The following is a 7,830-nucleotide window of genomic DNA, read 5'->3' as shown; positions in this document are numbered from 1 at the left end:
CCAAGAAGGATTGGGAAAGTGATTGCTCAGTTTGAAAGCCCAAGGTAATATAATCAAAGAAACTGGAAACTGACTACCAAGACATTTTAAAGTAAAGTTTATTCCCCAGTAATGAGGGGGACTCATTACGGAGGTAGAGAAATCAGAATTGAAGGAGTGGGGAGGGGAGAAGGGATCCAGCCGGGCTGCCTCCAGATGGACATGGAAGAAAAGCAACAAGTGGCTGGTTTGGGGGTCTTTTTAAGGGGAGGAACAGGAAAGGATTGGACCCAGGGCGGAACAGGAAGGGGTGGGCTCTAGGGCACTTTGGCGCTGATTGGTGGTTCAATGTCTTGGGGATGTCTCTGTGACAGATGCCAGTAATGCCATAACTCCACTCACCAGTTGGGGGGAGGGAGAATCTCACACTAACAAAGGCATTTCCTTGGTAATATGTTAATTCACTGGCCCATTTATTCATTAGTTCCCTAGCAGCCATGCAGGTCTAGCAGCCATATGGGCTGAAGTGTGGACCCCAAGTATGGCTCCAAGTGTGAGGCTGGCAGCTATGTGAGCCCAAGCCTGGGCCCCAAATGCAAGCCTGGGTATAGCAACAAAGTATTGGCGGGGGTGCAGCCAGGAGCAGACTAAGTTAGCTGGATGGGGATAAAGACTGAGTTGGACTAAGCTTTGGCATGGATTGAACCAATGGCACAGAATTCCTGGAACCTGGCCCCTTTTTTGGGCTTGGCAAAGACAAGGCTGGACTTTTCCCACAGTGGAATGGATGAAAATGAGACGCTGGGTACACTGGGTTCCTGGGGGCAATCTTTTATTTCTAATCCAATAAATCTTACACTTCTCATCCTCCCATTCATGGGTCTTCAATATGCTTTTCTTGTGACTCCACAAAAGGACCAGCAACAAGATCACCTGTAAGGTTATTTTCCATAGAACCCCTTTCATAAAATTCACTTGGAAAAGTTTACACAATAGTGAATAGCCTCTGTGGCTGGGACTAAGTCACTTTCCTCTAATCAGTTTGACTGAGGTAGGATGTGTGCACAAGACAATAATTCTTGCAGCCATGTTGCCTGTTTGCTTTCATGCACAGAAATCACCTGCTTTCATATTGTTATTGTTGGTGACTAAGTACAGTCATACAGTAGTAATGTGTATTGAAGAGAAGGTTGTATTAGGGAATAGTAATTTTATCATGCACATGAGAAAGAAATGTTCTTCTTTCCCCCCCTGATGTCGTAAGTTTTGTTATGTTGTGTTTATTTTTAATTTCTTATTGTGATGAAAAACATATAACATACAATTTTCCTTTTTTAAATTATAATTCACATTCAATATTATTCTGTATTAGTTTCAGGTGTACAACATAGTGGTTAGACAATCATATACTTTACAAAGTGGTCCCCTGATATTTTAAGTACCACCCCCCCCCCCCAGCCTATATATAGCGATTGCAATATTTTTTATTCTTTATCGATTAAAGTATTACATATGTCTTCTTTCCCCCCCATTGACCTCTCCCTGGCCACTCCCACCTCACAGCACATGCGCTCACCCCCCACCCCCCAGAGTCTGTGTCCATTGGTAATGCTTATATGCATGCATGCAAGCTCTTTGGTTGATCTCTTACCTTGCCCCCTTTCCCCTGCCTTCCATTTGAGGTTTCACAGTCAGTTTGATGCTTCTCTGTCTCTGGATCTATTTTTGTTCATCCGTTTATGTTTTTCACTATATTCCACATATGACTGATATCATGTGCTATTTATCTTTCTCTGACTGGCTTATTTTGCTTAGTACAATGATCTTCAGGTACACCAATGCTGTTGCAAATGGTAAGAGTTCCTTCTTTTTTTATAGCAGCACTAGAGGCCCGGTGCATGAAATTCATGCACGGGGGTGGGGAATAGGGAGGCTTAATCTGGCCTGCACCCTCTCGCAATCCTGGACCGCTGGCTCCTAACTACTTACCTACCTGCCTGCCTGATTACCCCTAAACACTCGGCCTGCCTGCCAGATCATCCCTAACCACTTGCCTGTTTGCTTGATCACCCCAATTGCTTGCCTGCCTGCCTGATCACCCCTAACTGCTTCGACCACCACTGCTGTGGCTTCGTCTGGAATGATGTCTGGAAGGTCATTTGCTGACTGGTCTCATTAGCATATTATACTTTTATTATTATAGATAGTATTCCATTGTGTAGATGTACCACAGTTTTTTAATCCATTTGCCTGCTGATGGGCACTTAGGCTGTTTCCAAATCTTAGCTATTGTAAATTGTGCTGCTATGAACATAGGGGTCCGAGTTTGGAACGGGTGAGTGCTACTGCGCTGGTGCTCCGGCTTGGACCCTAACCTGAGTTAGCTTAATAAAGACTTTCTGCATTTGCATTGGACTCGGCTCCCTGGTGGTCTGTGGTTCCAGAATTGATGGGGCACAACACAATATCATGTCATCTGTGAATATGGACAGTTTTACGTCTCCCCCCCACCCCCCAATTTGGATGCCTTTTATTTCTTCTTCTTATCTAATTATTATGGCTAGCATTTCCATTACTATGTTGAACAGGAGAGGTGAGTGGACATCCCTGTCTTGTTCCTGTTCTTAGGGGAAATGGTTTTAGTTTTTGCCATTGAGTATGATGTTGACTACAGGTTTGTCATATAAGCCTTTTATTATGTTGAGGTATGATCCCTCTATTCCACTTTGCTGAGGGTTTTTTATCAAGATAGGATGTTGGATTTTGTCAACTGCTTTTTCTGCTCAATTGATGTGATTTTTATTTCTCAGTTTGCTTATGTGATGAATCATGTTTATTGATTTTCAGATATTGTACCAGCCTTGCAGTCCTGGGGAAAAAAAAAAAAATCCCTCTTGGTCATGGTGTATGATCTTTCTAATGTAAAGTTGGATCCGATTTGCTAGGATTTTGTTGAGGATTTTAGCATCTTTGTTCATCAGAGATATTGGCCTATAATTCTCTTTCTTTGTCCTATTTTTATCTGGTTTTGGGATTAGGGTAATGCTAGTTTCATAGAAAGAGCTTGGAAGTGTTCGAAATGTTTTTAGGATAGAAGCTTGTCACAGAAGTTTTATTGGAATTGTCTGGAGTCTTTTGCTCAGCTCTCCTGTCATAGCTCTATGTGGAAACATGTCCCCATAAGTTAGGACTGAGGGAAGATGGAACAAGCAGGGTGTGGTCCCTGGCCTCCTCCATACTATTAATTCCCATCTTTATATCAACAAAGAGGGGTATAGGAGTTCTGGTCATGCTAATCAATAGGTAACACAGTCATTTTGAATTAGATCTTAACAAGCACCCTACATCAGCCTTATCCACTCCTAGAAGGTCCACATACTTAATTTGGTTTGGTTTATAAAAACTATAAAGTCAGATTATATTTTCTAAGACCTTAGTAGCAGTGCACATTTTAGAACAGTCACCAGAATTTACGTTGAGCAAGGGCAGGAAGGTGGCTGGAGATTGGGAGTTCACTTTGGAAAACTGCCTAAATACAAACTGATGCTTAGGTAATTGGCACTGTTATTTCATGAGAGAATATTGTTTTCCTGCATTCAAGAATGTTAACGAAAAAAAAAAATTGAAACCTGTAAAGAATTTTTTTGTGAGTTTATTTGAGCTTTATTGTCGACACATGCCAGGAAGCAGAACCTCAACGGATTGAGATAATGCTCCAAAGAATGGCGGGTTACAGTTCTCTATTTATACACTGAAATCAAAGGAGGGACATAGGTGGGTTACATGAAATTCATTGGTGATGGAGTAAGGAGGCAGGAGAAAGCAAAGCGGTGGGAAACTCCTGGGATTGGATAAAAAGTAAAATTGCAGGAACAATTAACATGATAATGAAGGAATTTGGGGCATCTGTACTGGCACTCACCACATTTGGTTGTGCCCCAGGGGCTCCGGAAAAAGGGAAGTTATAAGTTACCCAGACATCTCATAGATATGTTATCTTAGAGGCAAAAAGGCAAATGGGCTCAGTAAAAAGATCAAAGTTGATCTTTGTCTGGGAAAATATCTGGGACATGACTACCTACTATAACCTGTTAGATATTTAAATTTTCAAACCATCTTTTGTGGTTATCTTAGGTCTCTGGGTTTGCAAGACTGCCACGCAGGCCTTCCCTGAGCTTGTCAGGTTAGCATGTGGCTCTTTTCTTTCACAAGAAGAATTCATGAACTTCAGAAATGGACGAAGTCTGAGATATCATTAATAATTGTAAGCCCTTCTCTGGTGATTAATAAGTGCCAGCCTTCTCTGCTTGTTACATAGAAGAGCTCATTTAATGCTCACATTAAGCTCATGAAGTGAATAGTATTATTATTCAACAAGATTGCCTTCATATTCCCTTCAACTTTAGTTAGACTTTTTTTTTCTGACTCTAGACGTTTGACCTTCATTTTTATAGAGCATTTACTGGAGAAAACTTGCCATTGTAAATTCTTCCTCTGCTCCTTTGAGATGTAAATCTTCCCCACCGTCCACCCCCAGGGTCTTGCCAGTTTTACAACTTCAGGATGTATTTCACAGGTACAGGGAACATCTCTTTGAAGTGTAATCCTCAATGATTAGCATTCTTACCTCCAAGTTTCTATGGGAGGCTAGGAGCCTAACATCTGAACGTGCCTAGTTCAAAATTGCAAAAACTATTTTCTATAATAAAGATACGAGAGACATTTTTCCTTTGGATGAAGCCAATTATCAGGTATAGCCTATAATCCCTCCTCAGGTCTTCCAGTACTTTCACATTGGCTCACTCCAGTTGTCAAAAATTCTATCATTCTTGCTTCAGCAGAGATGAGTCAAACTTAATTCTGGCCTCTCTCCCCTATTGGAATAGCCAGTAATAAAGTCTTTCTTGCCTGCTTAACTTTGGTGCAGTTTTTACTAAGACATTACCCACAGTTTATTGATTAAGAATCTGGAGCACAGAGGGGAGTAGAGGGATGAGAGAGGGTAATGGGGGGGAAAGGGGCATACATAATACTTTCAACAATAAAGATTTAAAAAAAGAAAAGAAAAATTGAGTAACTTGTCTAAGGTCACACATTAGTAAGTGGGATTCTAGTCCTACCTCCTCACAAGGTGATGCTGCCATTCAGGGCTTTCTGTCTGTTTGAATTCTTCCTAGAATAAATATTACTGGATTGAAACTATTTTTATGGCATTATTTTATTTGATCCAGCCCAATATACTAGGCAGAATAGGTATTTTAACATCTTTATTTTATAGTTGAGAATTTAGGGAGGGAAAACACCTTGCCTGAATCACATGAGTTTAGGGCCCCAAGGTTTAGGGTTCAATCCTCACTACACTCTTGAGCTGTGAATCTAATTAGAACCAGGTGCTTGGGAAGGGCTAACTCCCACCCAACTCTGGGAGCCTATGTCCTCCCCAGGGAGTGCCTGTGATCCTTCCTTCTTATTCCAATGGTCAACCAACTCCCCTCTTCTACCCAACAGTTTCCAGAGGCCTTTCTTTAGTTCACAGAAGCCATCTCCAGCCCTGGCAGGCTTGGCTCAGTGGATAAAGCGTCAGCCTGCGGACTGAAGGGTCTAGGGTTTGAGTCTGGTTGGGGGCATGTGCCTGGGTCACATATGCCTGGGTTTCGGGCTCGATCCCCAGTGGAGCACATGAGGGAGGCAGCTGATTGATGCTTCTCTCTCATCATTTGTGTTTCTCTCTCCCTCCCTCTTCCTTTCTCTCTGAAATCAACAAAAATATATTTTAGAAAAGCCAATCTCCAGCCTTCTCCACCCACATTGCTTTCCTTTGAACCAGCTCCCTGTAATGATTCTGCCTTTCCTTGGCCTCCTAGAACTCACTGAAGAACTCCAATTTATATATGGACACCTGCCACCTGTCACGTTGCTTTGTGAGGCCACAAGTATGAGCTCCAGCCAGTTTCCTACGTGTGTCTTATCTCCCAAATGGACTTCTCTTCCTTCCCCAGGGCTTCCCAATGTCACCATAAGGAACGTTCAAACCTGTGAAAGTTTTTTGTGTGAGTTTACTTGAGCCAAACTGTCGACAATTGCTGGGAAGCAGACTCTCAGCGGATTGAGATGTTCCTCTGGAGAATGGCAGTTTTGCACCTCATTGTAGACATTACAATCAGAAGAGGAGACTAAGTGGGTTACACAAATCCATTGGTGATAGTTCAGGGAGGTGGGAGAAAGCAAAGCACATCTATGAGATGTCGGGGGAGACCTCTGGGATTGGATAAAAAGTAAAATAATGAACTCATCTTCTACTTAAGTGGGTGCAGGATAGTGAACAGCCAACAATTAACTCAAGAACAACGAGGAGATTTGTGATCTCCGCAGAGCGATTCCTGCGCTTTGAGAGGGTCACGATAAAGAAAAGCTACTTTGACATTCCAACCATATGTCATCGTAGATGCAAAAAGACAATAGGCTCAGTTAAGGTAAAGATGGACCTTTGTCAGGGAAGATACTGGCCGAAGACATGACTACTCATTATAGCCTGTGTTTTAGTTTTAAAAAAGTTTTGATTTCAGGACATCCTTCGTGGTAACTTTAGGTCTCTGAGTTTGCAAGGCTGCCATGCAGGCTTCCCTTGAGCTTGTCAGGTTAGCAGGTGGCCCCTTTCCGTCCACACCAAGTAATCCAGGACGGCAATGGGGGCAATGTAGGTAGGAGTCGAGGCAGAGATAACTCAGCACTGAAAGGATGCTGGAGAAAGAAGATTATATAGCAAAGCTTCCCCAAGAGAGGGGGTCTAACAGAAAACAGTTTCCTCGGGCCCAGGGCCGCCTCTCCTCTGGCTGCGGGCATGTAACTTTGGTCCTTCCTCTGGCTAGTCCCTGATATTCTGGGATTGTGAGGCCTTGGGGTTCCCAGCGGGAATGGAAGTAGGTACCTTCCCTGCTGAGCTCACAGGGAGCTCAGATTCCTTATGGGCAACAGGTCTTAGAAAGAAAAGCAGGGCCCAAGCTTGGAGCTTTATGAGGACTGCAGGCCGCGCTTCACTTGAGTGCCGCCCTGACACGTGTCTAACCCAATTTTCCCAAATGTGGCACGCTCTGCACACCTACCCCCTGCCAGCGAGGCGGGCACAGTAGACTGGCCTGGGGACTATTATCTGCTCTGGAGGTGACCCGCCTGGGAGCTCTGTCTCACAGGCCCAGTCACCACAAGGACAGCGTGTGGCTGGGGAGCAGGCCGAGCAGCCTGGCTCTCCTGGGGAGGAGGAGGAGCCAGGCATGTGCGGCAGAGAGAGAGAGAGAGAGAGAGAGAGAGAGAGAGAGAGAGAGAGAGAGAGAGGAGCCGGAAGCTTTTGTTCCGGGCTAATAATAGAAGCTTCTGCAAATGCATCTGACTCACTGTCAGAGTCCATCACAACCTACCAGGAGCGGCTGTGCAGGCAGAATGCCTTTCTTTTCCTTCCCCACTGACACTGCCAGTGCGGACCCATCAGTTACTCCAGGGCCGTGAGCACCGAGGAAGGGAGCTGAGGAGGCTATGGGGCCATACCCTACCTTCAATACCATCCCCACCGCCCGCCAGACACACCCCTTAGAAGGCTTCAGTTCATTTCTGTATCTAACAGTACCTTCTGGCGAAGCTGAATGCTGAGATTGCCTCATCCCGCAGCCCCAACCCATTTCCTCCAGGCGACAAGCTCCAAAGTGCTGTTAGTCTCTTAGACGCTTTAAGTGACAAATCATAGGCCCTTCTGTTCACTCTCATGATCCAGAGGGTCTTCACCGCCCCTCAGGTTGACTAACGCGTGGACAGGCTTTTCCTGATGCTAGTCCCCGGCTTTAGAGAATTTTACTGTAA

The sequence above is a fragment of the Pipistrellus hanaki genome, assembly GCF_964339955.1.
Source record: "Pipistrellus hanaki genome assembly, chromosome: 3".
NCBI lineage: Eukaryota > Metazoa > Chordata > Mammalia > Chiroptera > Vespertilionidae > Pipistrellus > Pipistrellus hanaki.
The sequence above is the reverse complement of the archived record's forward strand: the minus strand, read 5'-3'. Positions refer to the sequence as shown.